This window comes from Bos taurus, chromosome 28 (assembly GCF_002263795.3).
Source record: "Bos taurus isolate L1 Dominette 01449 registration number 42190680 breed Hereford chromosome 28, ARS-UCD2.0, whole genome shotgun sequence".
Lineage (NCBI taxonomy): Eukaryota > Metazoa > Chordata > Mammalia > Artiodactyla > Bovidae > Bos > Bos taurus.
The window spans coordinates 22835869-22854278 of record NC_037355.1 but is presented as its reverse complement, the minus strand read 5'-3'; the positions used below and the strand labels follow the sequence as shown (position 1 = coordinate 22854278).

The 18410-nt window shown below is 35.3% G+C and overlaps 1 protein-coding gene across 5 annotated transcripts in view; it reads left to right on the top strand.

Moving 5' to 3' along the window:
• Window positions 1-18410, top strand: part of CTNNA3 (catenin alpha 3) — a 1905103-nt gene that overhangs the window by 1325514 nt on the left and 561179 nt on the right.

Sequence of the window (18410 nt, the reverse complement as noted above, 5' to 3'; positions counted from 1 at the left end):
AACCACTGGCAAGGAGAAAAGGATGGCTAGTTTTGTTTTGTACAATTAGATCCTACTCTCTGAGACCGGAAAAAGGATATAGTTAGAAGGATGTGACCTACTGGAGGAGATTGGTTACCTACACAAGAATCAGTGTTTGCTTAGAGAAAACTGAGTAAACAGTGCTGAGTGGTTATTTAAGAGATGTCTGCTGCAATCAGCATTCATTCACTCGTTAATGCCTCACTGAGAACCTACTATGTAGTATTATAAGTATTCTAATGAGGAAGTACTTGGATGCACATCCAAATGTCCGAGTCAACATGAGAAGAATCACTGTGTTCCAGGAAAGGTCCTAGTCTTTAGATTAGGATCTCTGCCCTTTGGGGGTTTACAATGTAGTGGGAGAAACAATCAGTGAACAACTATATGAACACATATTTTCATGTCAATTAGTGATGAGTACCATAAAAGAAGAAGCAGGGCAAAGAGCCAAAGAAGGATGAGAAGACACACGGAAGTATTCCATATTTGTCAAACATTAACTTGCATAGGAGTCACCTGGGGATATTAATACAGTGTGGTTTGTGATATTTTATTTCTTATAAGCTCCTGGGTGTTACCAATGCTGCTAGCTCATGAATACCACTTTGAGTTGTGAGGCTTTTTGGGTGATATTTTAACAGAGACTTGGGTGAAATAAAGGCCTGGGCTCTTGTAGCAAATAAAATTCCACAAGAAAGAACTAAATGCAAAGTCATAATGGAAACTGACTTAGAAGTTTGGCGTAGCTGGACTCAGTGAATGAGTGAAAGAAAGTAAATGAGGTCAAAGTGATGATATCCATCAGTCAGATCATGGGGAAGTTCATAGGTCACATAAAGAATTTTAGACAGTTTTTAGAGTGATGAGATACCTTTGCAGGATGAAAATTGTATTAGCTAGTGTTCTCCAAAGAAACAGAATGAAAAATAGCAGAGAGAAACAGACAAAGACAGAGAGAGAGATCTTAAGGAATTGGCTCATGCAGTTTAGGAGGCTGGCAAATCTAAAACCTGCAGGAGTAGACTGGCAGGCTGGAGACCCAGGGAAGCATTGCTTATGCAACTTGTGTCTGAAGGCTGTCTGCTGGACAAATTCTTTCTTAATCAGGACTTTCAATTGGTTTGGTTAGGCCTACCCATATTTTGGAGGGAATCTGCTCTGCTCAAAATCTATGGATTTAAATGTTAATCTCATCTAAAATATACCTTCACTGCAACATCTAGATGTGTTGATTAAAAATCTGGGTATTGTGGCTTTGGCAAATTGACACACAAAATATAAACAAAGCATATGTAGATATGTGATTTGGTTATACCATTTTTATCTAATAAATATGGGTCATGTCTATGACATCAATGTGTCAAACAATATGATATCTATTGTTCATGTTAGTACCAAATCCACAACTGTATGATAATTCCCATTAAATAATGATAGTTGGGAGAAAACTTCTGTTTATTGACCATTTTGATGCTCAGTGGTGTTCTTAGTGTCTTTTTAGCATTTTCTAAGTGAATAAGCAGACCTCAGATGAGCAGGGTTATGAATCAGGCTAATTCAGAATAGAAAGGACATGCTTTCTGAGCCTGATTCTCAACCAGTAGTACAGTCTTGTTAGATTTGACTTTGTGAAAGCTATTTGCCTTGATGTTTCAGAGACAAGGAAATAAACAATATGCCCTCATATACAGTAAGATTAAAGAAGCTACTTTAGTGCAGGTCTTAACCAGATTCTCACCGCAAACTTACTATGGTACTTTCTAATTTGATATAGGATATTTATTTGACATGAGCCAGGGTGTTGGGTAATATCAGATCTATTTTGTCACATGGAAGGTGATTCAAACTCTGGAAAGTTACTTACCTTATTTAAATGTTTGGAAATTTTACCATCAAGTACAAGTCACAAAAGATGTTTTCTCCTAGGAACACACACAGTGTTCCTTATCAGTTTATTGATTTGGTGATCAGTCCTTTTGCCCTAAACCTTAAAATGAATCATCTTATTGAATATGTTCTGCATGTGGCTGATTTTTATAGTGCATTCCTTGGTACATTGTGGTAGCTCCTGACGGGCAATTCGTTTGCAGCATAGCTGTAGCTCTGAAATCTATTGGAATCATTGTGCAATCTTCCCCACTTCTGAAATTCTACCACCATTTGTCCTGTCTGCACCCTATTTCATTCATTAATACCAGTTACTGTATAGACAAGGAAGTAAATCAGCGTTTCTCCTTTTTCAAGCCCATATTTGGAATCTAGTTGAGTAGGAACTCTTAGTTTAAAAGCATATTACAGTTGACACTGTTTTGTTTTGTTTTAATACAGCTGGCTACCTTCAGAAAAAATTGTCTATTCCAAATAACCTATAAAAGAGAAATTTCTTATTTATTGTTAAATCTGGTTTAATAACTTTATTTTCATAAGTTTAAGAGAAAATTTTTGATTTTCCATCTTCTTGGGATATACATGTTCCCCGTGGAGGAAATAGCAGTCATGTCAGGAATAATGGCTCATAGAGAAGCAAGTATAAGTGAGAACACTGTGGGAAAAGAATGAATTGGGCCAATAGAACTAAGTCCTGCTGAATAAGAGATGGAATTGATTCTTTAAAGAGGGGAAAGTTGGACCTAATATAAATTTCTTGGAAATATTTTAGCTGATTTTTTTTTCTATTTAAAAATAATACATATTCACTGGAAGCCTGAAACAAATTTCAAAATTCTCCAGAGATTTTATTTCATGAAATTTTGCCCAATAGCATGCTTTCCCTTTCTCGTAATTTTTTGGAGGCTCCAAAAGAAAGAGATTAATAGAATATTTAATATAAAATACTTAATCATTTTGATAAAATACTAAGTATGTCATTACATATGGAACTTGAAAGGTCCTATTACCCCCAGTTAAATATCTATTCTCCTTACCTACGCTCTATGGAAACATGTTCCATCATTATGATGATTTACAAAAAAATAGGGAAGTAGCAGCTCTATTCAAGTCACCGTTTCTTTGCTTCTCCAAAACACCTCTCCTAGTTCTAACTTTAAGCTTTTCCATAGCCTGAATCGAACCATTTTTTTTTTTTTTTCCCACATTGGAGAAAGAGAGTGATAGCTTATTTTCCTGAACTCCTTCTTCTCAAGTATAGGGGATTATTTAATATCTGTTCAGATTATAGAGTATAGATGATTCTCATACCTTTCAGAGCCTATTTTAGTCTTGAGAATAACTTTTCATATATTGCTACTGCTTTCCTGGTCTTTTTTATGGAGTTTGGGGAGTAAATTTTTCTGCATGTTCCTCTACCTCACATCTTGGCCTGAAGTCTTCTTCTTCTTATTATTATTTTTGAAAAGCTCTCAAGTTTCACCTAGATCATTTAGGAGCAATAGAAATACAGAAGAGAAGACATGTGAAAACAGAGGTTAGGAGAACTGCAATGAGAAGTAATAAATTAATGATCAGATCAGATCAGTCGCTCAGTCGTGTCCGAATCTTTGCGACCCCATGAATCGCAGAACGCCAGGCCTCCCTGTCCATCACCAACTCCCAGAGTTCACTCAGACTCACGTCCATCGAGTCAGTGATGCCATCCAGTCATCTCATCCTCTGTCGTCCCCTTCTCCTCTTGCCCCAATCCCTCCCAGCATCAGAGTCTTTTCCAATGAGTCAACTCTTCGCATGAGGTGGCCAAAGTACTGGAGAGTTTCAGCTTCAGCATCATTCCTTCCAAAGAAATCCCAGGGCTGATCTCCTTCAGAATGGCCTGGTTGGATCTCCTTGCAGTCCAAAGGACTCTCAAGAGTCTTCTCCAACATCACAGTTCAAAAGCATCAATTCTTCAGCGCTCAGCCTTCTTCACAGTCCAACTCATATCCATACATGACCGCAGGGAAAACCGTAGACTTGACTAGACGGACCTTTGTTGGCAAAGTAATGTCTCTGCTTTTGAATATGCTGTCTAGGTTGGTCATAATTTTCCTTCCAAGGAGTAAGCGTCTTTTAATTTCATGGCTGCAGTCACCATCTGTAGTGATTTTGAAGCCCAGAAAAATAAAGTCTGATGCTGTTTCACTGTTTCCCCATCTATTTCCCATGAAGTGATGGGACCGGATGCTATGATCTTCATTTTCTGAATATTGAGCTTTAAGCCAACTTTTTCACTCTCCACTTTCACTTTCATCAAGAGGCTTTTTAGTTCCTCTTCACTTTCTGCCATAAGGGTGGCGTCATCTGCATATCTGAGATTATTGATGTTTCTCCCAGCAATCTTGATTCCAGCTTGTGTTTCTTCCAGTCCAGCATTTCTCATGATGTACTCTGCATATAAGTTAAATAAACAGGGTGACAGTATACAGCCTTGACATACTCCTTTTCCTATTTGGAACCAGTCTGTTGTTCCATGTCCAGTTCTAACTGTTGCTTCCTGACCTGCGTACAAATTTCTCAAGAGGCAGATCAGGTGGTCTGGTATTACCATCTCTTTTAGAATTTCCCACAGTTGATTGTGATCCACACAGTCAAAGGCTTTTGCATAGTCAATAAAGCAGAAATAGATGTTTTTCTGGAACTCTCTTGCTTTTTCCATGATCCAGTGGATGTTGGCAATTTGATCTCTGGTTCCTCTGCCTTTTCTAAAACCAGCTTGAACATCAGGAAGTTCACGGTTCACATATTGCTGAAGCCTGGCTTGGAGAATTTTGAGCATTACTTTACTAGCGTGTGAGACGAGTGCAATTGTGCAGTAGTTTGAGCATTCTTCGGCATTGTCTTTCTTTGGGATTGGAATGAAAACTGACCTTTTCCAGTCCTGTGGCCACTGCTGAGTTTTCCAAACTTACGGGCATATTGAGTGCAGCACTTTCACAGCATCATCTTTCAGGATTTGGAATAGCTCAACTGGAATTCTATCACCTCCACTAGCTTTGTTCGTAGTGATGCTTTCTAAGGCCCACTTGACTTCACATTCCAGGATGTCTGGCTCTAGATCAGTGATCACACCACTGTGATTATCTGGGTCGTGAAGATCATTTTTGTACAGTTCTTCTGAGTGAACTCCGGGAGTTGGTGATGGACAGGGAGGCCTGACATGTTGCCATTCATGGGGTCGCAAAGAGTTGGACACGACTGAGCGACTGATCTGATCTGATCTGATCTGTGTATTCTTGCTATCTCTTCTTAATATCTTCGGCTTCTGTTAGGTCCATACCATTTCTGTCCTTTATCGAGCCCATCTTTGCATGAAATGTTCCTTTGGTACCTCTGATTTTCTTGAAGAGATCTCTAGTCTTTCCCATTCTGTTGTTTTCCTCTATTTCTTTGCATTGATTGCTGAAGAAATTCTTCTTGCTATTCTTTGGAACTCTGCATTCAGATGTTTATATCTTTCCTTTTCTCCTTTGCTTTTTGCTTCTCTTCTTTCACAACTATTTGTAAGGCCTCCCCAGACAGCCATTTTGCTTTTTTGCATTTCTTTTCCATGGGAATGGTCTTGATCCCTGTCTCCTGTACAATGTCATGAACCTCATTCCATAGTTCATCAGGCACTCTATCTATCAGATCTAGGCCCTTTAATCTATTTCTCACTTCCACTTTATAATCATAAGGGATTTGATTTAGGTCCTACCTGAATGGTCTAGGGGTTTTCCCTACTTTCTTCAATTTAAGTCTGAATTTGGCAATAAGGAGTTCATGGTCTGAGCCACAGTGATAGGAAATAGCAATTTAATAAAAGAGGCTGCTTTGTTTTAATTCATCCTCCAAAATGCAAATGAATTATTTTATTTTGGACTTTAACTGCAGAAAATCATCCTTAAAGAAAATTTTGAAAAATTAAAAAGAATTATAGGAGATAAATCCTGTTTTAAGTACAAAGGATAATTTTCATTTCTAATGATTCTAACACTATCCTCAGACAGATCTTGTTTATATCCTGATTCTTCCACTTCAAACTACTTAAGAACTGAATGAAATTACTCAACCATTCAGCGTCACTTTCCTCATAAATGAGGGAAATTATTAGTACCTGTATTATATACTTGTTGTAAGAATGAAATGAAATCATTTACATAAGATTATAAGATGCTGTTATGTTAATAAGGACTGACCTTGTTATAAGCCTTCTGTAAATCTCGGCACTCATTATTTTTATTATCATTGTCAGGTAAATTTTGACCTGGTATTGAATGTGGGCCTGTGAAAAAATGGAAAAGAGAAGAAAGGATGGTAGTAATAAAAATAATAGGAAAAAACATGTATACAGACTCTAATAAAACTATAATTATATTGATATTATAAATCGGAGAGAAAATAGCAGTTTTATATACCAAAAATAAAAAGGTAATATATGAAGTTCATGCATAAAGTTTTATTCAAATATAAAGTTCAGATTTCAAATCATTCTGTGTCAATAAAAAGCAAATTGACATTTGATATGTGGTATCAAATTGTACCCCCCAACTTTATTTGGAGACTTTCTTATCAATAAACAGCATGTGAAACCAGTTTACTTCATTCCTTCTCTTATCAATGTACATTTTTTTGAGGAGTAGAGTGGGTAATTTAAATGAATTTTTTTTCCTGCAAATAATAATGGGAGACATATATAACCTCTGTAATAGAATGAAAAAAGAACACTCTTTGAGATGAGGAAATGATTATAGTACCTTTGAAATATTACAAATATTGTTTGTTGTAAGAAATATTAAACCCCAGTCTCTTGAATTGTAGGCAGATTCTGTACTCTCTGGGCCACCAGAGAAGCGCAAGAGATAAGATCCAAGTGGAAACAGAAGCTGTATAAATGAAATACTGAGACCTCAAGCCTGTCTGCTCGAGGGCCTATAAGTAGAACACCGAAAGTAAGGGTCACACCCTGTACTATTTTATTCCTCTATTCATTAATTTCACTGAAAACCATTTTCATACATAATCTTTTTTTTTTCCTAGAAAATGTATGACCTAATCACTCAGTAACATATCCCCTCTTATTTTTAAAATTTCTTTTGATTATGTAGTATATAATAGCCATAATAAATGGAAAGTTGTTCAAATACATGCTGCATATAAGATTCCTTTATATATTTATGAAATCTGAATATCTATAACTTCTTCAATCATGGGGATCACCCTTTTCTCTAAGGCTTATCTAGTATGTTCTATCAGCCTGTGATTTGTCTTCCTTGAGTGTACAAGGTTCAGTCTTTTTATGATATTTGCTCCACTAATTTTTCAGATATTTGGGAAATATGCATGTCCCACAAGCGTGTCTGATTTATGCTTTTTATTCTCTCACTCTCTACTTCAACTCCAGCTCCCTTTCCTGGTCAACTTTTGCCAGATTATAACTGTTTCTCCATGCTAGGATTTTTCCCTTTTTATCACTTCACCTGTGACCTCAACTCTCCCAGGCTTTAACATTTAACACTTTTTTTTTTTTTTTCCAATGAAGGGCTGAGGATAACTTAATGAGTTTAAAACACATACACAAAAATCTTTTAAGACAACAAACCAAAACAGTAGTCTAGACACCAAGGCTTTATTATAAGAAATGAGCTTTCTTGAGAAAAAAAGAGATTTGTGAGTTCCAAGGAGCCAGAATATATACCATAAGTAATAGAGCAGGAAAGAATACAGAATTTGATGTCAGAGCAATTTACCCACCACTTGTGAAGAAGACAAAAGTTCAAACATTTAGTAAGTGAGAAATGATATGAGAAATTCTTCATTTCTCTCTGGGGTTATATGCTACCTAAACCCTTGAAAAGGTCCTAGGTTTCTTTTTCTGAACCCCAGACTGGGAAAGTCAACAGAAACACTGGTGAAAATGCAAGAAAAAGAGACGCGTGCCATATGGTAAGCTGATTAAAAACCTCTTGGTCAAACACGGTTCCCAAGCTTTAGCTTATTCATAGTTAGAAAAGTCTAAACCAGTGTCAATGCTGTGTGGTCCACTAAACAGCAATTTATATGAATAGATGTTTTTTTTGTTGTTGTTCTTTTGTGTTAGAATGTAAATCACTGCACTGGTTTGTTTATGGAAAAGGTCTTACTATGAAAACTGTCAGATAAACATTACACCAAGTATTATATATTTAATTTACATTCTGGTGCAAGAGTTTTATCTCCTTGTGAAATGGCATTTTGAATAACATTTGTCTAGATAGTTGAAATTGAGGGCAACATTATATTAAATTATTTAAGGAAACTGACAAAATAATATAAGTAAAGGCTTTTATTGTACCAGATATTAAAATAAGGATAAAAGCTACTATAATTAAAACAGTATAGTATTGGCACAGGATTATGCATATAGATTTATGGAAAATAATAGAGAAATGAGCATCATATGAAGATTCATATGAAATAGGAATTTAAGAAAAATAGCATTTTGGATCATGTTGGAAAATATTTAATATATTTTGTTTTAAATATATATATATATATATACTTTTTGTTTGTTTTGCTATTTGCTTGTTGGCAGAAACAAATGTTAAGTTCATTATTTGCCTATAACAGAAAAGTAAATCCCATACTATAACCTGCTAGGCCAACCATAACAAAATACCAGCAGACACTTATTTTCTCACAATTCTGGAGCCTAGAAGTCCACGATCAAGATACTGACAGGGTTGGTTTCTCTTGCGATCTCTTTTCCTGGCGTGTAAATGACTGTCTTTCCACTATATTCTCACGTGATCTTTCCTCTATGTGAGAGCTGAGAGAGCGAGCTTTGGTTCTTATTAGAACACTAATCCTGTTGAATTAGGCCCCTGCCCATATGATTTTGGTTAATGTTAATCATCTCCTTTAAGGTCCTATTTCCAAATATAATCATGTTGGCATTTAGGGCTTCAACATATGAATTTTGAGGGGACACAATTCAGTTCATAGTATATGTGAAAGAAAAAAAAAGGTTTTGATGACATTATAAGGATAAAATTTTTAAAGCGTCATATACCGTATTGAACACAAAACACAAATCTAGACTCCTTAACACAGTGTTTTCATCCAAGTTGTTGAGCTTATCATGCATTCATTTTTTTATAGCTAAATAGTATGCCATTGAATGGATGTATCATATTTGTTCATCCATCTGTTGAAAGACATTTGGAATATTTCCAGCTTGTATGCTTATGAGTAGGATTGCTATAAATATTCATGTACAGGTTTTTGTGTAAATATAAGTATTCACTTTCTACAGTAAATACCCAGGAGTGGGATTTCTGAGGCATAAAGTAAGCATCTGCCTTGCATGTCTCCCCGCAGGCAATGTGGGAAAGGCGTAACTACAGCAGATCTAAAGTCTTGGCAGAATTTCCTGGGATATTTCTGGAACAGCATGGGGGACTTGTGAACAAGACCATTTTCCCCCTGCTTACCTATCTTCCCAGGGGACTGTCATGAGGCAGTTTCTCATCACCTCCAGTGTTTTGATGAGATGAGTTTTGCCTTGCAGCCATTAGGGAACAACAACAGACTATAAAACAGCTTACCCTCAAATCAAAATTTGCTTTTCAGTAAGAAAAAGGTTACCCTGCCACTCATGTCATATCATCACGTTATTTGACCCCTTTCGTTTCAGTGTCATACTTGGGGATCCAGGACATGGGAAGCTGACACTTTTACTCTTTTTTTTTTTTTTTTTTTTGCTTTCTAAAGTTAAAGTGTTAGTTGCTCAGTCATGTCTGGCTCTTTGCGTCTTTGTGACGTCATGGACTGTAGTCCACCAGGTTACTCTCTCCATGGAATTCTCCAGGCAAGAATACAGCAGTGAGTAGCCATTCCCTTCTCTAGGGCATCTTCCCAACCCAGGATGGAACTCCGGTCTCCTGACTGCAGGCAGATTCATTACCATTTGAGCCACCCATGAAGCCCTTTATTTTCTATGTAGCTAATAAATTGTCTGGATCCGACAAGAAATTATTGTTTCTTCAAAGGCAGTCTTATTGGTTGCCTGGATTTTGAATTAATTACATTTAAAAAATGAATAGAGCTTATGTACATATTCATGTACAGATTTTTGTGAGAACATAAATTTTTATCTAAAGTGAATTCCCAGGAATAGTATTGCTGAGGCATATGGTGAAGAAGAAAATTCCCATAACACAGTGTATGAGAGTTCCAGTTGTTCCACATTCTCACCAGAACTTGGTAATGTCAGAAATACTTAAATTGGATTGTTTCTTTTCTTATAATTGCATTTGGAGAATTCCTTAAATAGTCTGGATATAAGTCCCTTATTAGATATACAATTTGCAAATATTTTTCTCTAATTTGAAGTTTATCTTTTTGTTCTCTCCACAGTTTTTAAAGAACAAAAATTTTAAATTTTGTTGAACTCTAATTAATCATTATTTCTTTTTTGGAATGTACTTTTGGTATTATGTCTAAGAATTCTTTGTCACAGGTCATAAAAGTTTTCTCATATTTTTATATATATTTTATGAATTTACACTTCATATTTATGTCATGAGCCATTTTGAGTTAAATTTTGGATAACATATGAGGTTTAGGGTAGATTCTTTTTATTGCATAGGGATATCCAATTTTTCTAACATTATTTGTTGAATTTTTTTTCTCCATTGGACTCTTTTTCATTTTGTGAAATATCACTTAGCCATATATTTCTAGATACTCTGTTCCATTTCATTAATCTTGTGTCTATCCCTTCACCAATACCACCTTTTCTTGATTACTATAGCTTTACAGTATGGACTTCCCTGAGATGGTAAAGAATCCACCTGTAATGCAGGAGACCCAGGTTCAATACATGGATTGGGAAGATCCTCTGGAGAAGGAAATGGAAATCCACTCCAGTATTCTTGCCTGGGAAAATCCTATGGACAGAGAAGCCTGGCAGGCTACAGTCCATGGGGTTGAAAGAGTCATACCCAATTTAGTGACTAAATCACCAAAAACCAATATCTTAAATTTTGGTAGATGGTTTCTCCAACTTTATTCTTTTTCTTTTTTAAATCATTTTAGATATTATAGTTCTCTTGAATTTTCATATACCTTTAAAAAATCAGACTGTCTATATCTAAAATACTCTACTTGAAATTTGATTGGAATTGCAATAAATATGTCAATTTGGGAACAACTGACTTTTTTACAGTGTCAAGTCTTCCAACCCCTGAACACAGCATTTTTTCCAAATTATTTAGGAATTAAATAACTTTTAATTTATTAAAAATCACTATTTTTATGATTAATGATTTTAATCATAAAAATTATGAAAATATCAGGAAAGGAAGAATTTGAACTATAGATTCAAGTTTCTTAATAGTTATAAAACTCTGTAGCATACATACTTATTCTTCATTGAGTTTTGATAACTTGTGTCTATAAAGAGATAAGTCGATTTCATTTAAGACATAAAATTTATGTTCATAGAGTTGCTATGATTTTTTTTCCCTCATTGTCCTTTTAAAACTTGTATTTCTGTGGTGATGATCATCCATTTCTTCCCTGATATTATAATTTATGTAACAATGTGTCTCTTTTTGACAGTCTTTTTAGAATTTTGTAAGTTTTTTTCTTGATATTTAAAAGAAACAGCTTTTGGTTTTATTACTGTAGTAATAAAACTGTAGTAATAAATTATCATAGACTCAGTGGTTTAAACCATACACATTTATTGTCTTATAGTTCTGTGGTCTCTGATACCAATATCACTAGGCTAAAGTGTCATCAGGACTGCATTTCCTTCTGGAGGTTCTAAGGGAGAATATTCTTACTTTTTCTGCTTTCTAGAACTCATCTGCATTCCTTTTCTCCTTCTCTCTCTCTCTACCATCAAAGCCAGAAATGATGGGTTTAGTTTTTCCTTCATTGCATAACTCTGATATCCTCTTCTGTCACTCTCTTCCTTTTTTGTAATTACTGTGGGCCCACCAGATAAACCAGGATAATTTCCCTGTCTTAAGGTCTATAACTTAATCATATTTCCAAAGCTCTTTTCTCATGTAAGGTAACACATCTACAGGTTCTGAGAATTAAAATGTGGACATCTTTTGAGACTATTATTCTGACTATCATATCCTACAGGTATTGAATATTATATTAAGTGACTTTGTGCAACTCCTGTGGAGGAGTTTATATTTTTGCTTTTAGTAAGCAATTGATAAATTAGTTTCAGGCCACAAATTTCCTCTTGTCTTTTATTGGCTGTGATTCCAGTATCAGTTCAATTTTTAAAGCTTTTGCTATGCTATTCAGATGTGTTCAGTGTTTGTGGGACCTATTGGCCAATTGGTTAGTCTCAGAGATATGGCCTCTTAGTTCAGTTATGCTGATTGAGAGGAGATCTCAGTTCAATTCAGTTACTCAGTTGTGTCCGACTCTTTGTGACCCCATGGACTGCAGCATGCCAGCCTCCCTGTCCATCACCAACTCCTGGAGCTTACTCAAATTCATGCCATTGAGTAGATGATGCCGTCCAACCATCTCATCCTCTGTCATCCCCTTCTCCTCTAAAGTCAGCCACTGTTTCCACTGTTTCCCCATCTATTTCCCATGAAGTGATGGGACCAGATTCATTATCTTAGTTTTCTGAATGTTGAGTTTTAAGCCAACTTTGTCACTCGCCTCTTGCACTTTCATCAAGAGGCTCTTTAATTCCTCTTTGCTTTCTGCCATAAAGGTGGTGTCATCTGCATATCTGAGGTTGTTGATATTTCTCCTGGCAATCTTGATTCCAGCTTGTGCTTCATCCAGCCAAGCGTTTCTCATGATGTACTCTGCATATAACTTAAATAAGCAGGGTGACAATATACAGCCTGATGTCCTCCTTTCCCAATTTAGAAACAGTCTGTTTTTCCATGTCCAGTTCTAACTGTTGCTTCCTCACCTGCATACAGATTTTTCAAGAGGCAGGTCCGGTGGTCTGGTATTCCCATCTCTTTAAAAATTTTCCACAGTTTGTCATGATCCACACAGTCAAAGATAAGATCTACATAAGCCTTATTTGGAATTTAGACCAGGACTTGACAATCAGCTCTACAGGGTTATTTTCCCCAGCATTTCCCTCTGCTCCATCTTCCTGGTTCTTATGATTCCCTATCAGTTCATCCAAAAAGCTGGGACTTCAGTTACCTGGCTTAACTAAGGACTTCCACAATGTGGCCAAGTAGTGAGAGGATAGAAAGACATAAAAGAATGTTCACCCAACCTACTTGAGTTTACAGGCCCAATTATTATTGTTAAGTTTCAGGTTACATTGATAAATAGTTCTATAGAAAAATACACAACAGGATAAGAAGAGAACATGAAGAATAACAATTGTGTATAAATATATAAATAAAAAATTTCTCAATGCTACTGGAGTTGAAAATACAGATAAAGAGGTAAATATCTTTCAAAAATGAAAGCAGTGAGATATCTGTTTTCACTGTCAGTGGCAAAAAAAAAATATAAAGACTCTCATATAACATAGACTAGAAGATACTCACTTTTGGTAGGATTATTTACCTTGTGTGATTGGGTAAAAATGTTCTTTGAGGGCAGTTTGGCAGACTCTACTAAAATTGAGAAAGCACTGATACACCATTTCCAGTCTTTAGAATCTATGTTACAAAAAATTTTTCACATATAAACAAGGGTATGAAGATATTAATTATACTGTTTGTAATATCAATAGCGATAACAAGTAGATAACAATAACAACAGTTAATAGAAATAAATTTCTATAGAAAAGGATATAAATGATTATGATTCAGCTACATTATGGATTCTTTGGTGTCATAGTAGTAAAGAATCTGCCTGCCAATGCAGGTGATGCAAAAGACATGAGTTTTATCCCTAGATCAGGAAGATCTCCTGGAGAAGGAAATGGCAACCTACTCCAGTATCCTTGCCTGGAAAAATCCCATGGACAGAGGAGACTGGTGGCTGCAATCCACAGGCTCATAAGTCAGACACAACTGAGCACAGACACGACATGAGTCTGACTCTTTGTAAACCCTTGGACCACAGCCACCAGGCTCCTCTGTCCATGGGATTTTACAGGCAATGATACTGGAGTAGGTTGCCATTTCCTTCTCCAGGAGATCTTCCCGACCCAGGGATTGAACCTGACTCTGGTGTCTTTGAGCATTGGCAGGCAGATTCTTTAAAACTATTCCACTTGAGAAGCCTGAACACATACACACATGGCCATTTGTGTGGGCTCACACTTTTTTTAGTGTGTGATTGATCTATTGATACTGATGTCTCCTTTATATTATTGACAAGTGAAAGCAAACTTTGTCACAAATAAATATGTAGTATACAATTTTTTGGTGTGTTTTATTTTTAAGAGAACATTATATATATAAATAACTGGAAGGATTTATATAAAGTGTTAAGTGTAGCTGTCATGGGATAGAATGGAAATAATTAAGAAATTTAACATTTGACATGGTATGTCTATATTATCTGAATTTTTATAATTAAAAATCTAAAAGTACAGGAGACATTTTATAAATGAAAGAGTACCAACTTTTTAGGACTTGGTAGTCAGGAACTATTCAAATTTGAGATTAGAATGATAAATTTTGAACTACCATGAAACATGGTTGCAGAAAATTGATGGAAAGCCTGACAAATTTGGCACTGGCAGGATGCTTAAGTGATAACAGAAAATAACATTTGCTCCCAAATTGGGAAAGGAGTATGTCAAGGCTGTGTATTGTCACCCTGCTTATGTAACTTATATGCAGACTACATCATGTGAAATGCCAGGCTGGATGAAGCACAAGCTGGAATCAAGATTACCAGGAGAAATATCAATAACCTCAGATATGCAGATACACCACCCTTATGGCAGAAAGTGAAGAGGAACTAAAGAGCCTCTTGATGAAAGTGAAAGAGGAGAGTGAAAAAGTTGGCTTAAAGCTCAGCATTCAGAAAACTAAGCTCATAGCATCTGGTCCCATTACTTCATGGCAAATAGATGGGGAAACAGTGGAAATAGTGAGAAACTTTATTTTTCTGGGCTCCAAAATCACTGCAGATTGTGACTACAGTCATGAAATTAAAAGACGCTTGCTCCTTGGAAGAAAAATTATGACCAACCTAGACAACATATTGAAAACCAGAGACATTACTTTGCCAACAATGGTCCATCTATTCAAAGCTATGGTTTTTGCAGTAGTCATATATGGATGTGAGAGTTGGACTATAAAGAAAGCTGAGCACCAAAGAATTTATGCTTTTGAACTGTGTTGTTGGAGAAGACTCTTGAGAGTCCCTTGGACTGCAAGGAGATCCAACCAGTCCATCCTAAAGGAAATCAGTCCTGAATATTCATTGGAAGGACTGATGCTGAAGCTGCAAATCCAATACTTTAGCCACCTGATGCGAAGAACTGACTCATTGGAAAAGACCCTGATGCTGGCAAAGATTGAAAGCAGGAGGAGAAGGGGACGAAAGAGGATGAGATGGTTAGATGGCATCACTGCCTCAATGGACATGAGTTTGAGTAAACTCTGAGAGTTGGTGATGGACAGGGAGGCTGGGCGTGCTGCAGTCCATGGGATTGCAAAGAGTCGAACATGACTGAGTGACTGAACTAAACTGACTGAACAGTTACTCTGTGTTATGATAAAAGGGTTGAAATGTCTCAGGAGAATTATAAGACAATTTTTTATACTTTAATTTTTCATTAACATTTTATCAAGGAAGTCCAATAAATCAATCTTATTAAAATCTTAAGGAAATATTTACAACTCATATATGGTTTATATTCATTTTTGCTATGTTTTATATTTAATAACTCATTGCCTCTCAATCTAGACAATTTTTATATGTCTTTTAGGCATCTAGAAAATGTTATGAAAAAGCACTCAGCTTTTTAAATACTGTTACACCAGAATTTTAAACATGGTATTTTTTTTTCTATTGTTATTTCTTCTTTGAGAGGTTTTTCTTTTAAGTGTAAATATTCTAAGAAATGTTTTCTCACATATTGTAAAATGCAATTGCTAACTATATTCTGTGATGTCCCCTGATATCTTTCTTGTCTACTCATTCACTGTAAAATGAATATTTACCACTTTATTTCTACAAAACCTGAAATGTAAAACTTCTAGTGATTTTCTGAATAGTGGCCCTTTAACACTAATAGAATAAAGTGAGGTCTAAAACTTACTGTATTGTGCAAGAAACAATGGGCAAAAAACTGTTCTTTATATACATTAGATTGACTTTCAACTTGGAGGTTGTTTATTCAAACTGTATTTATATTAGCACTTCAAACAAAGTTTTTTTTTTTTATCTTTTGGGAAAGAATACCAAATCCTTAAGCAAGTGCATAAAGTATCACTGGGAAAAAAATCAAAATGAGAAAATAAAATTAAGTTTCTAAAACTAGCTTATCCTTTTAAGATATTTGGTGAATATAATTGGTCAATATCTAGTATAGTATTATTTGGAGGCTATTGGGCTGTTAACTGTTTTCTTTACTTTCTGAACTTTGCAATGGAAACTTGAATGGTAGAAGATTTCATTCCATGATGGTTAAGGTGGATTTTATTAGAAATTATGTGTTATAACAATTACATCAAAAAATGAGTGTAAACTTAGACTAGGACCTGAGATGGAGAATAAGATAATTTAATTTATTACCCAGTAGGAAATTTGGTAAAGCTACTGCTATCTTCTACTCACAAATAAAGCCCATTATAAAATTAGACACATGTAGTATTTCAGTGTCATTTGTCAGTGTCATTTATTTCCATTTTCATGTAGAAGAAGATCAAAAAGAAATGCGTGTCTTCTCACCACAAAAATAGCATTTTGACACTCTTTAGCTCATGTTATAATTTTAAAAGATATATTGCTGGACTCTGAGTCATTAAATGATTTTCCTAAGGTGGTGGTGTTCTCTGGAATCTAGATTTGCTGGATGAATGCCCTTTGGTAATGCAGCAGTTACTACCTTTTGCTAAAGGAGCCAAAAAAGCATAGCCTTTCCTGGAACTGAGAAAGCTTTCCAAAGACGTTCATTCATTTATAAGTTTTTACTTAAGATTATTTATTAAGCTAAAATGTTAACTAAAAAAAAATCATTTTTAATTTTACTTGTTGAAATGTCCAAGTCAAGCAACTGACAGACAAAATGACACAGCTCTGCATATACTTTTTACCACATTATAGTGCCTGTAGATAAGGGCCCAGTTCAGTGCCTGCGATCCAATATGTTGGCTCCCTCTTTCCTTTCCTGTCTTGCTTCTTTATTGATTGCCATTTCTATGCAGTGCAGATTTCCAATCAGCATTAAAAAAGCCCCAAAGCTATACAATGCAGCTTTTACTGAATTTTCCATCATTCATGGAAAGAGCCGCTTACATGGTGGTGCTACCCCAGCACCTTTAATTTATTTAACTTCTCATTTTATTAACCATTTAAAGAGGATATTTTTTAGGATTTTAAAATTTGTTTAACTATATGTGTATTGAAACCTTGTACAGAGTATTTTTCTATCTTAGAAAAATATCAAAAACATAGGCATGTCTGCAAGAGAGTAAACTAAGAAAAAAATTAAATTCAAGATAAACATTTCTAAAAGCAATCAACCCTTTACAAATGTTTGTGTTATGTAATTCACACAAGTAACTGGAGTTGAGAGAGTTCTTAATTATTTAATCTTTCAATTGCAAAGCAATATTTAGAACTGCTGTTTATGAAATAGTGCTTATTTGCAAGAATAGTTTTAAATCAATTAAGAATATAACTTCATTAATTCACCTATATAAATTCATATGAATGGGCTTTCTTTTCATTTCTCCAAATTAATATCTGCTTATCATTTAGATTTCAATTTAAGCATCATTTCCTCAGGGAAGTAACTTCCCAAACTGCATAGGTCAAATCCATTGTAGCATTTTTATCTCTCCTTGTAATTGTCATATTGCAATTTTATCCTCTCACATATTAAGTAGTAAGCTCCATGAAAAAGGGAACATTCATACTTGCTAAGATTTTAGCACCTGGCTTGGTGCCAGAGAGGTACATAGTAGGCATATACTTTATGAATGAAAGAATGAAATGAATAAAAACAAATACAATTTTAGAAAATCCCTCTGCATACAGAGGAATCTCCTTGGAGTAACAAACTCCATGTTTATCAGTAAACATTTAAATAGCACTTACTCTGTATCAGACTCTATACTAAGCACTTCGTATATATTTTTTCAATTTGTAGATGAAAAAACTACATGCAGAAAAGTTGAGTAACTTATTTAATAGCACAGAGGTAATTAGATGAGGGTGACCTAGAATTTAAACCCAGAGAATCTGGTTTCCAACTGTATGTTTTTAGCCACATTATTCTTATCTAAAAATCTTTGAGATGGGTGCTGTATAGTTATCAAGGTCACCTAAAGGCTGGTCTTTTATAAGAGCCA